The sequence below is a fragment of the Macrobrachium rosenbergii genome, chromosome 2 (assembly GCF_040412425.1).
Source record: "Macrobrachium rosenbergii isolate ZJJX-2024 chromosome 2, ASM4041242v1, whole genome shotgun sequence".
NCBI lineage: Eukaryota > Metazoa > Arthropoda > Malacostraca > Decapoda > Palaemonidae > Macrobrachium > Macrobrachium rosenbergii.
This window is the reverse complement of record NC_089742.1, coordinates 72,633,416-72,651,396: the sequence shown is the minus strand read 5'-3', so window position 1 is coordinate 72,651,396 and position 17,981 is coordinate 72,633,416. Positions and strand designations below refer to the sequence as shown.

At 37.1% G+C, this 17,981-nt stretch overlaps 1 long non-coding RNA gene across 2 annotated transcripts in view; it reads right to left on the bottom strand.

Annotated features, from left to right (window-relative positions):
* The window catches only part of LOC136848567 (uncharacterized), a 94,453-nt gene extending 80,275 nt beyond the window's left edge, over positions 1 to 14,178 (bottom strand). Inside the window, exon 1 of one of the 2 annotated variants that reach the window (XR_010856051.1) lies at positions 13,706 to 14,178. This is a non-coding gene — a long non-coding RNA (uncharacterized lncRNA). The remainder of the gene's footprint in view (positions 1 to 13,705) is intronic. The other variant, XR_010856048.1, reaches the window with a different exon arrangement.
* Between the last annotated feature and the right edge of the window lie 3,803 nt (positions 14,179 to 17,981).

Here is a 17,981-nt window from a genome sequence, read left to right as displayed (position 1 = left end):
CCCTATCTTTAGTTGCAGATATAATAGCTTAAAGGTTTTTCTTTTATTACCTGCTAAAACAATAAAACAGTAAGCTAGCATTAGAAATCATAATACTGAGAATATTTGAAACAAAAATGTAAACAGACTAATAATAAAATTACTATCCCCATTAACTTTCATAGTCATAACCAATAAACGCTCCATTGTATGGAACTGGCAGGGACACACCAGACTGTAGGTCATGTTTAAATATATATTTTAGGTATATATATATATATATATATATATATATATATATATATATATATATATATATATATATATATATATATATATATATTATATATATATATATATATATATATTATATATATATATATATATATATATTATATATATATATATATATATATATATATATATATATATATATATATATATATATATATATATATATATATATATATATATATTATATATATATATATATATATATATATATATATATATATATATATATATATATATATATATATGTATATATATATGTATATATATATATATATGTATATATATATATATATATTATATATATATATATATATATATATATATATATATATATATATATATATATATATATATATATATATATATATATATATATATATATATATATATATATATATATATATATATATATATATATATATATATATATTTAATATATATATATATATATATATATATATATATATATATATATATATATATATATATATATATATATATATATATATATATATATACATATAATTATATATGTATATATATATATTATTATATATAAATGTATATAGATATACTGTATAATAAATATACTACATATACATCTATAATAACTGTGCAACCACAATTTAACATTTCAACTGTTTTAAAATATTTTCTTAATTAGTATTAATCATGACTATCTTGAATAACTGTTATTCCAAATCATCATAATCAGCCAAACCTTAGTTAACGGACTTAATCCGTTCCAGAAGGCTGTCCTTAAACTGATCCGCCCCTTAATGGAGTGATTTTTTTTCTCTTAAGCAATAACGGGGACTGAATTAATCCGTTCAGACCTCCAAAAATACTACAAATAAACCGTTTGAACTCGAATTTAACAAGCTCAGCATCCAGAAATTAGATAAATTTACAAAGTAAATAGATGCAATAAATGCAAATTTGTTCTCATTTGTAACTGGTATATGTGGTAGGTGGGGAGGAAGGTAAAGTGGAGAGTTGTCTGGAAAGAGATTCCCCTTCCATAAAAATGAATAGTGTTTCTGGGGTTGTCTCTCTCTCTCTCTCTCTTGCCGCTCTCCTCTTGAAATTCACTTTTTTTTTCTCACTGAAAACCTATTCAATGATGTTGGTTTTAGCCCTGTTTTAAAATGTTAGTAAAGTGAGATGGCATCGTCATTCAGCAGGGTTATAACAGTATTGTCAGGGTGACATTTTTCATCAAAGCTTCGCACTTCAACTAATTGAGTACATATTTTTTTTTAATAAACTAGGGACATTCTCCCTTTCCTCCTCCTCTGATGACAACTCCTCTGCAGTTGAATGCTGCCGCTCCCTCTGACTTGCCCAGACACAACATCCTCCACAACAGACTCAGCCTTGCTGGCATCTCTAGCCTTCTTGGAGGCCGTGATGACTTATATACGAAACAATTACTTTGCACTAGAATAACGAAAAAGACACGAAAACAGTTTAGCACAGACTTAACTCTTCCCTTTGTTTCAGCTGGTAACTGGGAACTGCAGTCATGCAACCAAACTTAATCCCAGACATGTTTTAGCCGATTGTCTTTGCTCATCCTTAAACTGAGCGAAAGTCCATTAACAGCAGATTTTTTTTCAGAAAAAACATCCTGCAACCGAGCTGTTCGTTAACTGGGGCATCCATTTACTGAAGTATGACTGTATACAATTCCAGTTGTAAGAATGGTAGTTATCTAATGAGTCATATTTTCCCCTCTTAATTGCTGTGAAGGGGTTGTAATGAATCTTGATGTCCTTTGAACTTACATTATTTTTAAACAATGACCAATTAGGATGACAGAGTTTTAACCCAACACACAGGAGACAGGTGATCAGCAACATGAACGTAAGCTAGTAACAAAACTTCCCGCCTGCTCTCGTAAAAAAAAAAAAAAAAAAAAAAAAAAACATACAGCCTTGGATATTTAATCCTAAACAATATTCTTACTGTTACATCTCCCTCATATCAAAATTTTAAAATACTTTGGCTCTATGGTACGTGATACAATTTAACTTATATACCTAGTTGGCTCATATTTTAATAAAAATCATTAACATAAGTAGGTTTTCGAATTACACAACCCTCACGTAATTCTGTCCTGGAATATTAGCATGATTCTCAGCTAGGGTTCTTTGAGGTTCTGGGCCACTTCTTGGGTAATCAATTTTTGGTGCCTCTTCCATATCTGCAAGGTTGTCTAACTTTTAAGTTCCAGGAGTCTTTTATTACTCACTGTCTCGCTTTGAAAAATCATGTGAACTCGGGGATTCTTTAGCTTTTTTTTTTGTGCTACTGTGCATTTCAGGGCCGTGTCTAATTGATTTTCGTCGATAAAATCTTACCAAAGCATCGGATATGGATCGTATTTTGGAAATAGCTATTTGAAGCCACAGCCTAATTGGCAAAAATATGCAGTGATGTCTAATGTGGATAATTAAGGCACTTATCAGGGTAAATCAAAGAAATTTAAAGGGAAACTTAGCTAAATCCAGCAGGCTCGTAGATAGAGATTAGTACGTCATTATTGAAGGCCCTTCCACTCATTGACGTATTTACTAGACACCCCGCCCATATACTCTATGAATGAAGACTCAAATGTTGGTAGTAGTAGTAATAGTAGTAGTATATGGAATTCTTATATTGTTTCACTCTCTCAAACACCTACCTTACATTCTCTCTCTCCCATCTTTTCAACGAGTCCCTTAACTTAGTTCTGAATTTTAATATACCTTTTTAGTGGGTATGTAAGGAAGCATGAGTAAATGTATTTATTGTAGGTGTGTGTCCCAGTATGAGAGCATGTTCCTATGTGGAATTTTTAATTTAATTTTAATTCGTTCATTATCATACTGAATGATCTATTGGGTCCCAGTGCTTGGCCTCTGGCCTAGACCTGGTATTTTAATCTAATCCTTCGGGCCAGCCCTATGAGAGCTGAAAGTCAGCTCAGTGGTCTGGTTAAACTACTTTAATAATAATAATCTAAGTAGAGTACAATAAGGGAATGGCCATCACATGAGAATATTGTGTAATACAGTTCCATGGAGCAATTCACGCTTCCTTTAACTTTAAATATGCACCAAGTCTTACAGTAACTCTCTCTGTGAAAACCATTGTTACTCTGGAGTTTCTGTTGCTTCTTATTGCCTCAAAAGTTCCAGTTCACGTGTACCCGCTTATTCCTGCTAAATTAATGTAACAACGCAAGTGTTCTAATCTTAACTTCCTTAATGCATGATCAGTCCCATAATAAATCCACAGTGCTTGGTATAGCACACTACTCCCCCTTCATTATTTTATTTGTGTGCTTCTGTGTCAATTTTGTTGCTTCTATACGTAAGATTCACTTACTTGAAACTGACACCTAATGTTTGTTGCAGGATTGTTGAGTGGTTATCAGTGAGTCTATGTATTGTTGTAGGGTTGTTGAGTGGTTATCAGTGAGTCTATGTATTGCCGGTTTTATCTATTTATTCTTTTATGGATTTGAAGTTAATCATTGGTTCAATTTTCTGTTATTCTGATTATTTCATTTACATCGTTCATTATACATATATTTCATTTAACCATAACTATTGTAGTGCTGAATGATACTCTTAACTCTAGTCCAAGCGCTTGGGCTATGCCCTAAATTTTTTAATCCATTAATCCATTTATAGTATATTATCTTACAATTTCGATAATTATCGCATATCCTACTCAAGGTAGCTTATTGTACAAGAGGGTCAAATAATTGTGTTTCTAAGATTATTATCATACTACTGGGAACCCTGCTATTACGTTTGATGTCATAGTTTACGTCACAAATAGCCTCTCTCTGGGGGCTTACTAAATTTAGCTAAGTTTCCCTTTAAATTTCCTTGATTTACTCAGATAAGTGCCTTAATTATCCACATTAGACACTGTATATTTTTGCCAATTAGGCTGTGGCTTCAAATGGCTATTCCCAAAATACGATCCATATCCGATGCTTTGGTAAGATTTTATCGACGAAAATCTATTAGACACGGCCCTGAAATGCACAGTAGTTCCAAATTCTGCAAGGCAACAGTTTTTCTAATTCCCTGCACACATATTACACCAACACAAAACATCATGGCCATAACCGATATAGTGAACTCTATGCCATCATGAGCATATAACTACTTTAACGTATATGACCTTAGACATGAAGGAACAACCATACACGAACTCCAGAAAAACACATTTTAAACAGTTCATCCCTCAATTTAAGTTAGGATCTAATAATTTCAGAAACATTTTTTACAGAGAGTGGGCCAATCACTAATAATGATCCATTTTAAAGTTTGCAATTCCATCTTTCGCAGTTTTCCTTCTAATGTTTTCTAATCTTTCATTTGCTACACCAGTATTTTCAGACATGGATATTACACTTAATTTAACTGCTTGTGAAACAAATAATCCCTTCTCTGAGTACAGCATTGAACATCTTATTTCCTGGTTTGTAATGAACATTAAAGCTAAACTTTCGCAACTGCAGCAACACTCTGTAACCTATTATGACATTCCAGCAAGGGAAGGGGGTCACGAGATATTCAGTTAATTTTACACAAATTAAATGAGAGATAAACACAACCACAGTACAACACATTACATAAAATCCTCTTGTAATTATTATCCTTCACCACATGGCCAAATTACATATGAAAATTACATTTAAACACCAAGAAAAAATACATTAACACCCTGTCCAAGACCTTAGATTCTGAAACTATTTAATTATTCACAATTCCACTTGAAGTCTAAACTTATTGTTACACGTCATATAATACAACAATAACCCAAATAACTGTTAAACATGAGTTAACATATAATTGGCCAATACATCCTAAACAGCGAAATATTTCCAGATTCAGGCACCTCTGGTTACTTGCACCGGCGCTACTGCAACAAACAAACCACTGTGCTGTGTATCACACAATGTGCTAGCTGCCAAAATGGAAACAGTGCACTTACAATTTGAAAGGTTAAATTATTATTATACTTAAAATCTGAAAGGAAACAATTATTATCTGGTTTTCATAATGCTAGTAAAGAAAATACCACCCGTTACAAAAGCGCTGCATGAACAATATTAATCTAATTTTACTCACTGCTTAAAGCAGACCAGGTGCAGGTGCTGTGGGTAAACACAATTTTACCAAAATAAGTCCATATGAACATTTAACAAGGATCTCCAAGTCCACATACAGGTGAAACAACTGACTACATTGACACTGACGCCATCTGTTGTATAGACGACAAATATTTCAATTACAGTGGGTTTCTTAAGGCCTCCATAGACTATCATTCATGCCTGCATAAAATGGGTGATTGAAATTTTAACCATCGTATAAACACTGAAAGGTTGCTTGACTGAATGATAGCCAATAGTGATAATTTGTCGATAAACACTTGTAAAACGTAATGCTTGTTTAAACTATCGGACCTGCGCAAACTTATTCAGTCTTTTAGCTTTTTTTATTCGAGCATATTCTTTTGCTCTTCATCCAGTTTTTCTTGTCTTTCATCGGGCAATCCACGATCATCCCTAAAGTCAGACATCAGCATCTACTATCAAAATATCGGTCGATGACTGATGACTGCTCATTAATTTATCCAGTTAAATTTTAATTCCACTGCACAATCACTTTGTTTGCACAGGCATGAATGATAGTCTAGGAGGCCTTTATTAAGAAATTTATACAGTGAATCTGATAATTTTAGTATAAACACTCTTCTTCGGTTTCAATAGTGATAATTTTAGTATAAACACTTCAAAACCCTATAAAAACTACCTGAACATTGTTTATTTTATTCGAGCATATCTTTGGGGTGCATCAGTGTTAACAGAGGCATTCTGATACTGGCGGTGCATCAGTTACTTGTCAAAATATATCAGAAATGGTGCTTCTACCATTAATTTATCTTATTAAAAGTTCCACTATAACATGAATTAACATTTTCATTCTGATTTATTAAGAAATATACTGAATCTTTTAACTTTGGGAGAAACTTATAAAGATAATTGACCATTCCCAAAATCCTACTGAGAGATTCGCATCCGTGGGCGATATAAATGACCTTGGATACACGTTGCTTTATTTGGTCTTAGACCAGCTTAATAATCTTTTGGCACGTCTGTAGTAAAGCTTCCAAGCTTATGTCATGGTCCAGCACTGCCGCTTCATCTGTTAACCATTATTTGTACACCGAAACATTGTCTGCGATAACCACTATTCCTTCGAGGTTTCCTAAGGCTTCATGCATGCTTCTTTGATAGTCCCCTGGGTCTGTCAAGCTTAATGTAATAGGAACCCCTACCCGCTCCCCGTCAGTGGTTGCCCTCCCATTACCGCTTCGGTAGTTTCACGGCATTGTCACTCGCATTTTGCTGCTGTTTATATGGATATATTTTTTGATGGCTGGAAGCGACGAGTACCTTGAGTGACAGTGATACGAGATGACTCGTTCTAGGCAGAGACCGCTCCCAACCGTTTTTTTTTTTTTTTTTTTTACCGACGAAGTCCGACCTCATCACCGATCACCGAAGAGGAACACCGGTATTAACCAAGCAATACCTGCTGAAACTTCTCACCCCACCTCCCCCGCCCCTCACAACCTTCCCTTCCTTGCCCCTTGGCATCCTCATTCCTTCCTCCTCCTCAAAGTCCATCCCTTCCTCCCTCAGTCTCAGACACGGGGAAAATTACTTACCACCGCTGAAATTTAGTGCTACCAGCAGAAGGACGGACCTCAAACGCTGCCATTGTTGCCCTTGAGAGGAGTAATCCCGGCATTTATATTACAGCACAACCGATTCACCGACGAGAATTCATCAGTTCACCGAAAGACAAACAATTAAATCCTAATGAAAAGTTTAGCACGGCCATCGTTAGCTTGTTCCCACTCGTAGAGGAAAGTTCTAGACATTTTAAGGGGTCCAGATTCACGCCAAGTAGAGAATGAACTATAAAATTTAGGCCAAAAGCCAAACGCTGGGACCTATGAGGCTATTAAGCGCTGAAAGGGAAATTGAGTATAAAGGTTTTGAAGGTGTAACAGGAGGAAAACCTCGCAGTTGCACTATGAAATAACTGTTTGAAGAGGGTGACAAGTAAGATGGAAGAGAATTCAAACAGAGGTGCAGTGCAAGGAATGAAAGGGGTTGCAGCTAGGGGCCGAAGGGAGGCAGCAAGAACCTCAAGTAATGGTCGGAGTAAGGGGATACTTTCCTACAGAGGAGTAAACAGCAGAGCTCTCAGGTGCTTTCCTAGCCAGCATTATGGCCATCACCTAGACCAGAGCTGAGGACCTGTAAATGAAGGCAATCTAAGAGAAAAACATGAGACTACAGAATGCCTGGAAAAATTAAAGAAAGGGAACCTACTACACAAGTGTTCCAACTGCTCTGAGCCACATTAAGGTTGAATTAACTGAACTGCATATAGAATTTAGCCCAAAGGCCTAAATTTTTCGGCCTCCAACCTTCTATAATTTATATTTTTCTTGCACATCAAAACAAAAAAATTCAATACATAACCGTTGCCTAATAGCAGAGAAAAATAAGGACTTGTAAACATAACTAATAGAAATTTTTGACAGTAAAATGTTTGAAAATGGTGTTTCATGCAAAAATGGCAGGAGGGCTGGAAAAAATTACCACTCGCAGTTGCGCTATGAATCAATTGTTGGGAAAGGTTGGAAAGTAAGATGAAAGAAAAAGAATATGAAAGGCGGTACAATAAAAGAAACGAAAGGGGTTGCAGCTAGGGGCCGAAGGCACGCTGCAAAGAACCTTAGGCAACGCTTACAGTGCACCGCATGGGTGCACTGATGGCATTAACGCCCCTTACAGGGACCACATTAAGGTGCGTTGTCAATGCAGCGGCTGTAGCCTTGCGATCCCAATTTGCACTCATTTCCGTTATATCAAATGAGGTGGTTTTCAATGACACGTGACAACACACCTTTATGCTTGGTTCAAACGCTGCAGTACAAGAATGACAAACATTTCAGTTAAAATCAGACATCCAGTAAGACCGACACCAGCACCTGAACATGTACTGATATCCCAGCAACCAACATATCAACAAGAAACACGGCCGCAAACAACTAAACAACCCGTGGAAGCAGCACCAGTATCGTGTGAAAAAAAAAAAGGCACAACCCCCGCAACCAAAGCCCTAACACTCACCTTCTCATTACCCCATCCCCTCACCACGGATCTTAAAATCATCCAGCGATTGTCGTCGTTATCCTATATCTCAGCCCCTCCATGGCCTCGGGAGCACTGACAGGAAACCATTGTGAGGTGCCAAATGGAACTCGGTCTTTCCAAGGAACTCGGTCTTTTCATGGAAGATTTCAGGGTAGCTATCAGGGGAATAACTGGAGTTCCCAGAGAAGTAAATATCAATCTTTTCAGTTCCTAACAGCACAAGTGTATAGCACTTCCAATCCCGACGATTCTCTCGGCAAACAACACTCCAGAAATTGTTCATCACTTTGATTGGCAGCTGCCCTGTTTCTCCCCAATGCTTCTTTCCTTGTTCGGCCGCCTACAACTCTTTAAACAGTCTAAGATAGCTAGTGTGTGACCAGGAAAATAATACAGCGCTGCCAGATCTATTTATTCTTTTAAATCTTATCTCTCGAGGGTAAGAGATCATTTACTGTACTTCGTTTTTAAAGAAACAGAGTTGAGTAAATTTTGATTGCTCTTAATAATTTTTGTGTGTGTGCCTTCTGGAAATAATAATCATAGTTCTTAAGATACCAAAATGTGTTTAATGCATTAACACTTAAAATTTGTGTGGGTGGTTCGGCAGGAATAGCTTTTCAAGCCATTTGATTATTGTCCACATTCCATTTCAGCAATTATCAGTTACGTGACTGTATTTTTTCAACTCCTCTGAAGGTAAAGTTATCTACTGTATTCGTCATTTAGGACAGAAAAATAATTTACTATCAATTACACGGGACCCCCTGTTTCTTTAAAATAAAGTATTTTAATGCGTCAAAAAAGTTAACTTGGCCTGGGAGCGAAGATGTTGGCGGTAGGGAGATTTGTTCCGCTTTGGCTATACTTAGGGCGGCTATCCATACTGTCCTATGACACTGGCTGCTTAAGGTGTTCACTGTTGTTGTCCTGATCAAGCTAGCCTTTTAAATGGCTTCGCTGACCACGTCAGCGAAACTGACGATTGGCAGCGGCGGCCAAAAATTATGCCATATCTCTTGCTTATGAAAATAAATTAGGCTTGTACTGAAAATATGTGAAGTCAAATATGTTTTCGATATTACCTTTAAATAAATAACACATTGTTTTTTAAATTTCACTTGAGCAATCTCTAACATGGCTAAATTTTTAATCTTAATACGTTTAACAAGGCACGAATTCTTGACTCGCCTCACCCTAGCGATCTTAAGAGTAATGCACTTGAAAGACTCTAGTGTCTAACGACCGAATTCTTCAGCTGTCGCATCTACCACTAAGCTGTTACCCTTTTCCTTTCATCATCTTACTGAGGGAGGATAAAACAAAAATAATTACACTTAGCATTTTACAGTCCTCCTTTGAGGGGCTAACACTGGCCAAATGCCATTAAATACTTGACAGCACAATTCTCCAAGAAAGACACACACACAACCACACGTCCTCCCACAGTTAAGGTTGAAAACCCGCTATCTCTCACACTAAAAATCTTTTATTGTTCCTCCATAGACCCCTACCCCTAAAGAGTAAATTAAACATGGTATGAAACATCCGTAGAATTTTCCTTTTCCCGCTTTTTCTCAATTTTTTCCTGGCTGGTCATATGTGGCTTGCCGGGACTCGCAACTATCACTCTTTCTCTCCTACTGACTGGCAACTGAAAGGGGTTTGTAATCCTGTGAGAGGGTGCGAAAGAAAGAGCCCGTAGACAAGTACTGCTAGTTTATTGATGTTGTTGTTGTTTCAGATTTTGCTGGCCTTGTGCCAGCACGGGCTCTTGCTCCTAGAGCAGCACGTAATAGTTTATTGATGTTGTTTTAGATTTAGCTGGCCTTGTGCCAGCACGGGCTCTTGCTTCTAGGGCAGCCCGTAATAGTTTATTGAGGAAGCGGCCCGCTTATAAAGCGGCGTGCGGACGTTGGCGGATACGCGGACGTCAGTACAAAATTATACAAGTGACCCGTGGTCAAAACTATTTCTCTACACAAAACAGGACAGGTACATAAGATAACGTGATGATTAACAATAGTAGATTAAACACAAAAAATACTGACACATACACTAGCCTATGTATAATGGTAAAATGCATAGGTAATAAATGTACAATTACATAATGATAATCAGGCTGAGTACCGCAACCTAGGGTCAGCTGTGAAGGCACCGTAGAAAACGGGAGGTTCTTCACAGAAAATCCGCTTAGCGGGGACTTTACAATCCTACCTATTTAAAATTTCAGGAACGGCTATGGTTTACCCGGGCAACCCTGTGTTCGGCCAGTTTTCTAGTCAGAACCTAACACTTGATGGCAGTAAGCTTTGACAAGAGAACTGGCGGAATGGTACATAACAAAAATGGTGGACAGACGAAAACTGTGGAGCCGGTGGTTGCTAGCGGTCATTTTTACATAATTCTGATCACAGTTTCGCCGGGGCAGAACAGCGCTGCGCGCCTTATCCGCTTTTTGACTGATTCCTGGCAGGCACATATTTCTGGCAAGCGGTAATGTTGCGCTGCGCACACTAGCCACAGGTGTTACAAGGGAGGAAATTGTACCCCTAACATCTAGTTATCGACGAATTACTATCCTAACCAAGAGAATCCTACCGTACCCCCCTTATATTATATAAATAAAAAACACATGTACCTTATTCGAAATCGGAATTGTCGGACCAATCTGGCAAGTCGATTCTTCTTCTTTTGTTTTCGACCACGGGCTGTTCCGTTTGTACGGCGACGTCCCGTGTTTTTTGAGTGTCGCGGAATCAGAATGCATTTTCCTCGGCGTTGACTCCACTTTAGCTAATGGATATGTCCGTTTAATAAGTTCTAGAAAAGCTCTGAACACACTCAACATTAGAAAGATACCTTTTTTTTATGCAATACATCGAAAAATACGAGTTGTACAGGTGTTTCACTGTACTGCTTCTTGGTAAAACATTTAATTTCAACACACGCCATGTAGATTCGATAGTGTTTGTGTGGATGCTTTTGTCTTTTGGATCAACGAAATTCAAGGAATGATTAATGTTCAGGTGATCTTTAAAATGCTGGCTCAATGTGTGGTATGATTTCCAGCAATCTGAAATCACAGTTGAGTCGGGATGAATATTTTTTATTAATATTGGAAGTAGTGTTTCAGCAGATCTGTCGGGAACAACTTAAAAAACATGTCCTTTGTTTCACGATCAATCCCGCCTTTTAAAACCCAACAGCCCTCAACTCGCCTGCCCTTATGAAATTTTCTCTTGGTGAATTTGGACTTGTCAATCTCAACTGCATGTCCTGCTCCGCCGATTTTGCGATTATCTTTCACCAAGATGTTGATGCACACTTCACTGCAAAGACTATACCAATCGACTATAGTGTTTGGTGAACTGATTTTGAAGGTCAGTTTGCATATATTTCTGTGGCAGTTTGTGAATCCATCCGTGAATAAGGTACAGTATAGTACTAATATCAAGATGTGACCGGGAGAAGAATGAGCCATTCCTAATTGAAATGCTTTTTCTGCATGTTCTCAAACTGCATCACCATGTGTTTTCATCTTTCACAAGACTAACTGTTCCTTCCTTACACTGTTCACACAGACCACTAAAATTGCCTAAAAGGCCACTTTTCATCAGAAACAAACGCAATTAATTTTCATTGTCACATAATTTCACCAAATCAATAAGTCACCGGGTTTGCAGCGGCAAATTGAATGTGAGAGGGATGAGAAGACGCCATGTTAACTATTTGAATTCTGTGCTAGAATGGTCGAGCTGGGTCAGGTCGCTAGGTCGGGGTCGAACTACTCACTTGTGCGGACGGTTACCCGGATAAACAATAAACTACCCAAATTTCATTCATTGATGATATCTTCATTTTTATACCATCAATTTTTACTTATTTCATACATAACCATTTTATCACTTGAAATATCGAATACCACTTACGGGCTGCTCTATGGAATAATGTAAGCTGTTATGGACAACTACTAAGTAATTTGAGGCTTTAGAAATACCAAACATGCTTTCCTATCTTGATCCGTCAAATGGGATATAAATGCAGTCGAGCAGCTTGATTCTTCATCAAGCCTCACTTGCCAAACCCAATTTAACATCAAGAACTGTGAAGCTCTTTGCTTTACCAAAGCAGGTTAAAATTTCTTCAATAACTGGAAGAGGATACTGTGGTCTCCTGATAACTAGTCAAGTCATTAGGTTTTTACAAATTCTCATATCATTTAATACTGGGCTGGTGACCACCACCAGACTAGAAACCCAATCAGTAAGTTTAGTTACTTTCTCTAGTATAGTACCTTCCATACTCTCTGAATGTGCTTTCAATTTCTTTTGCAAACCAATAGGCACCCTTCTTATAGCATGTTATAATGATGTAACCATATTGTCCACATTATTATTTCCTAATGCCCCTACTCCTAACTTCCCTAATCTCTACAAGAGAATAGGAAATTCTTTCAGAATTTTGTCTTTACTGATTTCTGAGTTACTATGAGAACAAATACTAATTAAATCACCCTTACGAGTAACAAAGCATCACTAACATCATGCTTAAGCAAGGGAATATCATTCACAAATTTTTAAAGAAAAGCCAACCTTTGTACATCAACACAGCCTATTATGGATGCAAAATTTTCTCTAACCACCTAGTTTTTTATTCTTTGTTGGTTTTCCTTTCGTGTACATTTATTGGTGGAGGGTGGGGGGTTGCTTCCCTCTTGGGTCTACTACTCCACCCTGGGATGAGAGAGAGAGAGAGAGAGAGAGAGAGAGAGAATTACTATGTGTTGTGAAGAGAAAACTTTCAAAAGTATGTTGACAGAAGAGTTGTACGAAAACAAGTACCAATTTATAGGTTGTAGAGCCTCCTTTATTTACTGAATGAACGACCTTTCAATATTATCAGTGTCATAGCCAAGCAGCAACTGATATCGTTCAAGAGTGCAGTGTGATAAATGTCATGTATAATCTACGTGCCAGGGGAAGGGGGCGTGGCCGAATGAGATTCTAAACTGCTCCTCGACCATAGGCAGGCCAAGTGCAATGACAGCTTTATGGTAGGCTACAATACCTTACAATATAAGGAAATGGAAATTTATTTCAATGAAAAAAACACAGTTTTGGCTGGAGATTGGTCTCGTGACTAAGGTGAAATAGCTTAGGCTACTAGCCTAGCCTAGGTTAAGCCTACCTGTCTCTTGTTGGTGGTAGCTCCTCTCGCCATGTGAAGGAGCTGTACTAAACCCAGACGTCTTTTAAACTTACATTTATAATTGAACACTGAATAATTATGATCACAGGGCCTTCGAGCCAACACATTAGAATAGCCGATCGGCAACACGCACGAGCGTGAAGCGAATAGCTCCAAAGTCCAAACTTCCCGCGGCGGCGCCTTGCCACTGGGGCCTGGGCCCGCCCCCTACATAATAACATAATGGTTCTCGTGTTTATAGTATACAACAGTAAACATAAAACGTAAAGAATTAGATATTTGATAAAGGACTTAGTCGTAAAAATTACTTTGTATTGTTAATTATCTACCATTTGGGTCATCGGCTCGCATTGTTTTTGTTAGATTTCAGTTGTATACCTTATGAACATGAGAAAATGATGTAAGAAATTTAGAATGTTAACCCGGGAACCGGGGCACTTTGGTGATTCAGCGCCTAGAGAGAAAATAAAGAGGAAAGTTGATATTTTTTATACATTTGAGATAAACATCCCTGTCTAAAACAGTTTAATCATGCTTCTTGCAATGTTTTTAGTCTATACATATGACTTTGCCGACTACACGATTAGTCTGGCGATTTGTGTTATTTAAATTCGGCATAAAGCCAAGCACTAGGGGACTTCAGCCATTCGGTGCTTTGAATAGTGAAACGGAATTGGAGGCTGGACGGCAACATTGGAGAAAGATAGCGGAATGGTGGTAAAACGTTAATGTTGTTGCAGTTAGGTGACGAAGGGACGCTAGCAAAACACCTGGAACAATGCCTACAATCCAATGTAGGCACTAACCCCCGATGGGAATGGAATATATGGACAGGCCATGCGTTAGGACCTGAGGCCATTCAGCGTTGAAAGGGATATTGATAGTCGAAAGGTTTGACAGGTGTAACAAGAGGCAAACTTTTCAGTTGCACCAAGAAGCAATTGTTAGAAGTTGGAAAGTAAGTTGGAAGAAAGAGAACATGAATAAAGGTACAGTAAAAGAAATGAAAGGGGTTTCAGCTAGGGGGCGAAGGGACGCTGCAAAGAACCTAAAGTATTGGCTATAGTGTACAGCATGAGGTGCACTGACGGCGGTAACCCCGTATGGGAACCCCCAGTGGGATAGTCAATCTAATTCTAATTGTACTTAACTGTCATCATCATATTGGAACTAGCACTGCAACAATTCCTTTGATTTATAATTATTTCGTCAAAACATCAGTATCAGAAGAAAGTGGTTTACATTTCATAAAATTAACAATTGGGTGAAGTCCACATTAGGACAATTTCTTTAACCTGTCGTTATACTGTATAATATACTGGTAATTATGAAAATGACAGGAATATGGTGCCTGACTGTTCAGAATTGTTATCGTATTGTACGTGTATATGACCGTACTTCTGTTCAGTAATGAATGAAAAATCTTTATTTTACTGGAGTGCATTGAACTTTTACTTTGCCATTTCGTCAGTACAACAATGATTTCACTTGTTAAAAAACGGTTTTACAACAAAGGTTGCCGAGTACCGATTCAAATTGCAATTAAGCAATACATAAATTTATGGATAACAGAATGGAAAATTATTTTGAGATCCCATCCACCTAATAGAGGCCGAAGCCATCGTCATATTTTATGGTGCGGGGTGGCCACTATTCAGCTTGGATATTGAAAGCTTTCAAATATGAATGGGTCAATGGAGTGTGACAAATTGAAGTTCAAATTACGCCTTTGAGGTCCTCACTGGCAAGATTGCCATAGACAAACAATGGACTTTCTCTGTTTTATCATATTTTGATAAGTTGTTGGGTTTCAAGATTTTAATGAATTATGAACTTTTTCCTCCTTATGCCAAGATGGGTAAGGATTCAACATAGTTTAAAGAAAATTTCTCGTGCTAGCTTTGCACGTTTCTATAAGACTGCCATCATTAGCACAAAATTATTTTCTGTCAACACTTTACTTTACTACATAGTTTAGTACTGCTGTGAAAAACAAGCAACTTTGGTTAAAGAAAATTAATTAGTTTTATACAGTAAAATAATGCTCAGAGTTTTACACTTGATAGAGATCTGAAACCATCATTATAAACGAGCAGCACGCCTTCGTCTGCAAATTTTTGGGTTAGTCATCTCAGATACTCTACCATGAAACATTCTGCCAGTTAAATTGGACTAGAATATGTTAAGGAAAATACGGTAAATAAAATATGGTGCTTATTGGTTTACTTTAATATCCAAAAACCCAAACATGGCTTAACTAGGTTTTTCATGGTTTGCTGAGCTCTGCCCGCTTTGCTAATCTTTCTGCTGCTTTCTTCTTCTGTTCTGTTGCAGATAGGTTGTGTTTCCGGGAATACTTCAAATTGAGCAGAAACTTAGGATCAACCTGACAGGGAGAGAAAAAGAACTGTTACCACACAACTGGACCATACAATACCGTTAACCTAAAATCTTCATGGTTGACAGTAAAACTGTACATTTTGCCTAGTTTACTTAAGTAATAGCTCAAGGCATGTAATCTATGATGATGTACATGTACACCAATCTTAGATGTACATGTATACCACACTTGAAATTTTTAAAGCCTATGATCAAAGACAAGAAACATGATGTATATTAGAGAGGGAGCTGGTTCAAAGCACATACAAGGGACAAAACTGTGCTGCCAAATTGTAGACATTTATTTGGACAATGAAATGTAGAAACCTATTTAAACAATGAAATGTTGAAGCACTTCATAATTAAATCTATGAGCAAAGTCTTAATTCTATGGTGTGGACAAAAATTTTCACTCAGGGAAGGGATATTACTACACCACTTTCTTGTCTAATAAATAATTCCATAATTTCATATTTCCTGTCGTTATCAACACCTAATGCTGACGCATACCAATGGTTTTCGAAACAAAACATGATCAAGGATAAAAATCTGTATGAAACTGAAATTAAGATCCTTGAAACAAGACTTTGAGAGAGAGAGAGAGAGAAATGACATCTGGAATTATGATAATATAGATAACAAAAACACGTTTACTATTAGAGGTTAAAAATCATCTACAGTGAGCCATATTAAAGTTCTACAAAGATTGGGAACCAGTGACATGCTGGAGGAGAAGGTGCCCTAAGGGGTGTAGAAATCTGAGGAGCAGAAGTCTGGCATCAGGACATGGTAACCGTGACAAAAAGCAGTCACACCCACAAGCTATCAAGTACACCATGTACAAGTTAACTCTTCTGGACCAATGTGTCAAGAAACAAAGCAATAGAGAGAGCTAAGTGGGTGAATGGTAAAATAGATACCCAGAAAATAAATGTGATGAGTGCAAAGACCTAAGATGAAACAAGGAGAAAACCCCACATTTACACCAAGACGTAAAAGTTAACAGCTGCTGGCCAGCAAGATGGAAGAAACAGGGTGAAAGGACTAAGGGCTTTACATGTCTAAAACGAAATTTGAACATTTTGCAAAAACTGGACTGAAATGTGAGGCAAAAACAGTTACATCTCCCATGAGCTGCATCAGCAACCTTCTCTAGCAAAAGATTTTTTACAGGAAATAAAAACATGCTTACACCACAGACGCCATGAAGCTTTACTTACAAAAATGGTAAAAGCTCAGGATTCAACTACAAGTGCATGACTGAATTAAGCATTCTTGGGCGTTGGAGTATAAATTCTTAACTACTCTTCTTACAAGGTTTAAGTCTGTCTAGGTAAACCCTGAAGAGTTCTAACAGGACATAAAGCCATTTCATTGCTTACTAAAGAAATTAAATTCGACACTCACAAATCTGGGTAAGGCTTTAACTTCTATGTCTTTTTTGCTCTAAGCAACAAAAAAAGATAAGTGGTTTTTACTGGAACAACCCACATACATTCACTTTGTTGTAGCAAGAGCTAAAAAAAAAAAAAAAAAAAAAAAAAGCATCTTCAAAGATCTTAAGAGATACCTCATCAAAAGGCTCAAACTGCAGTACCTTTTCATGGACTATGTCCAAATTTCACAGTAGACCATAATAGGATGATTTGAAATTTCCAGCTCAAAAGATTGAAAACCTTCAAATCTATATTGTAAGCAATATTCCAGTTAGCATGACGCATAACTGAAGACGACAAAGTGCCATCCTTTGATTGTTGAGACACAAAACTGCTTCGCATACCTATAATACCATTTATCTATAGCAGTACAGGTGCTGGATATCCCTTAAGGATTGTTACCCTAGTCACTCTTGAAAAGCCTGTAGCTCGTAACAGAT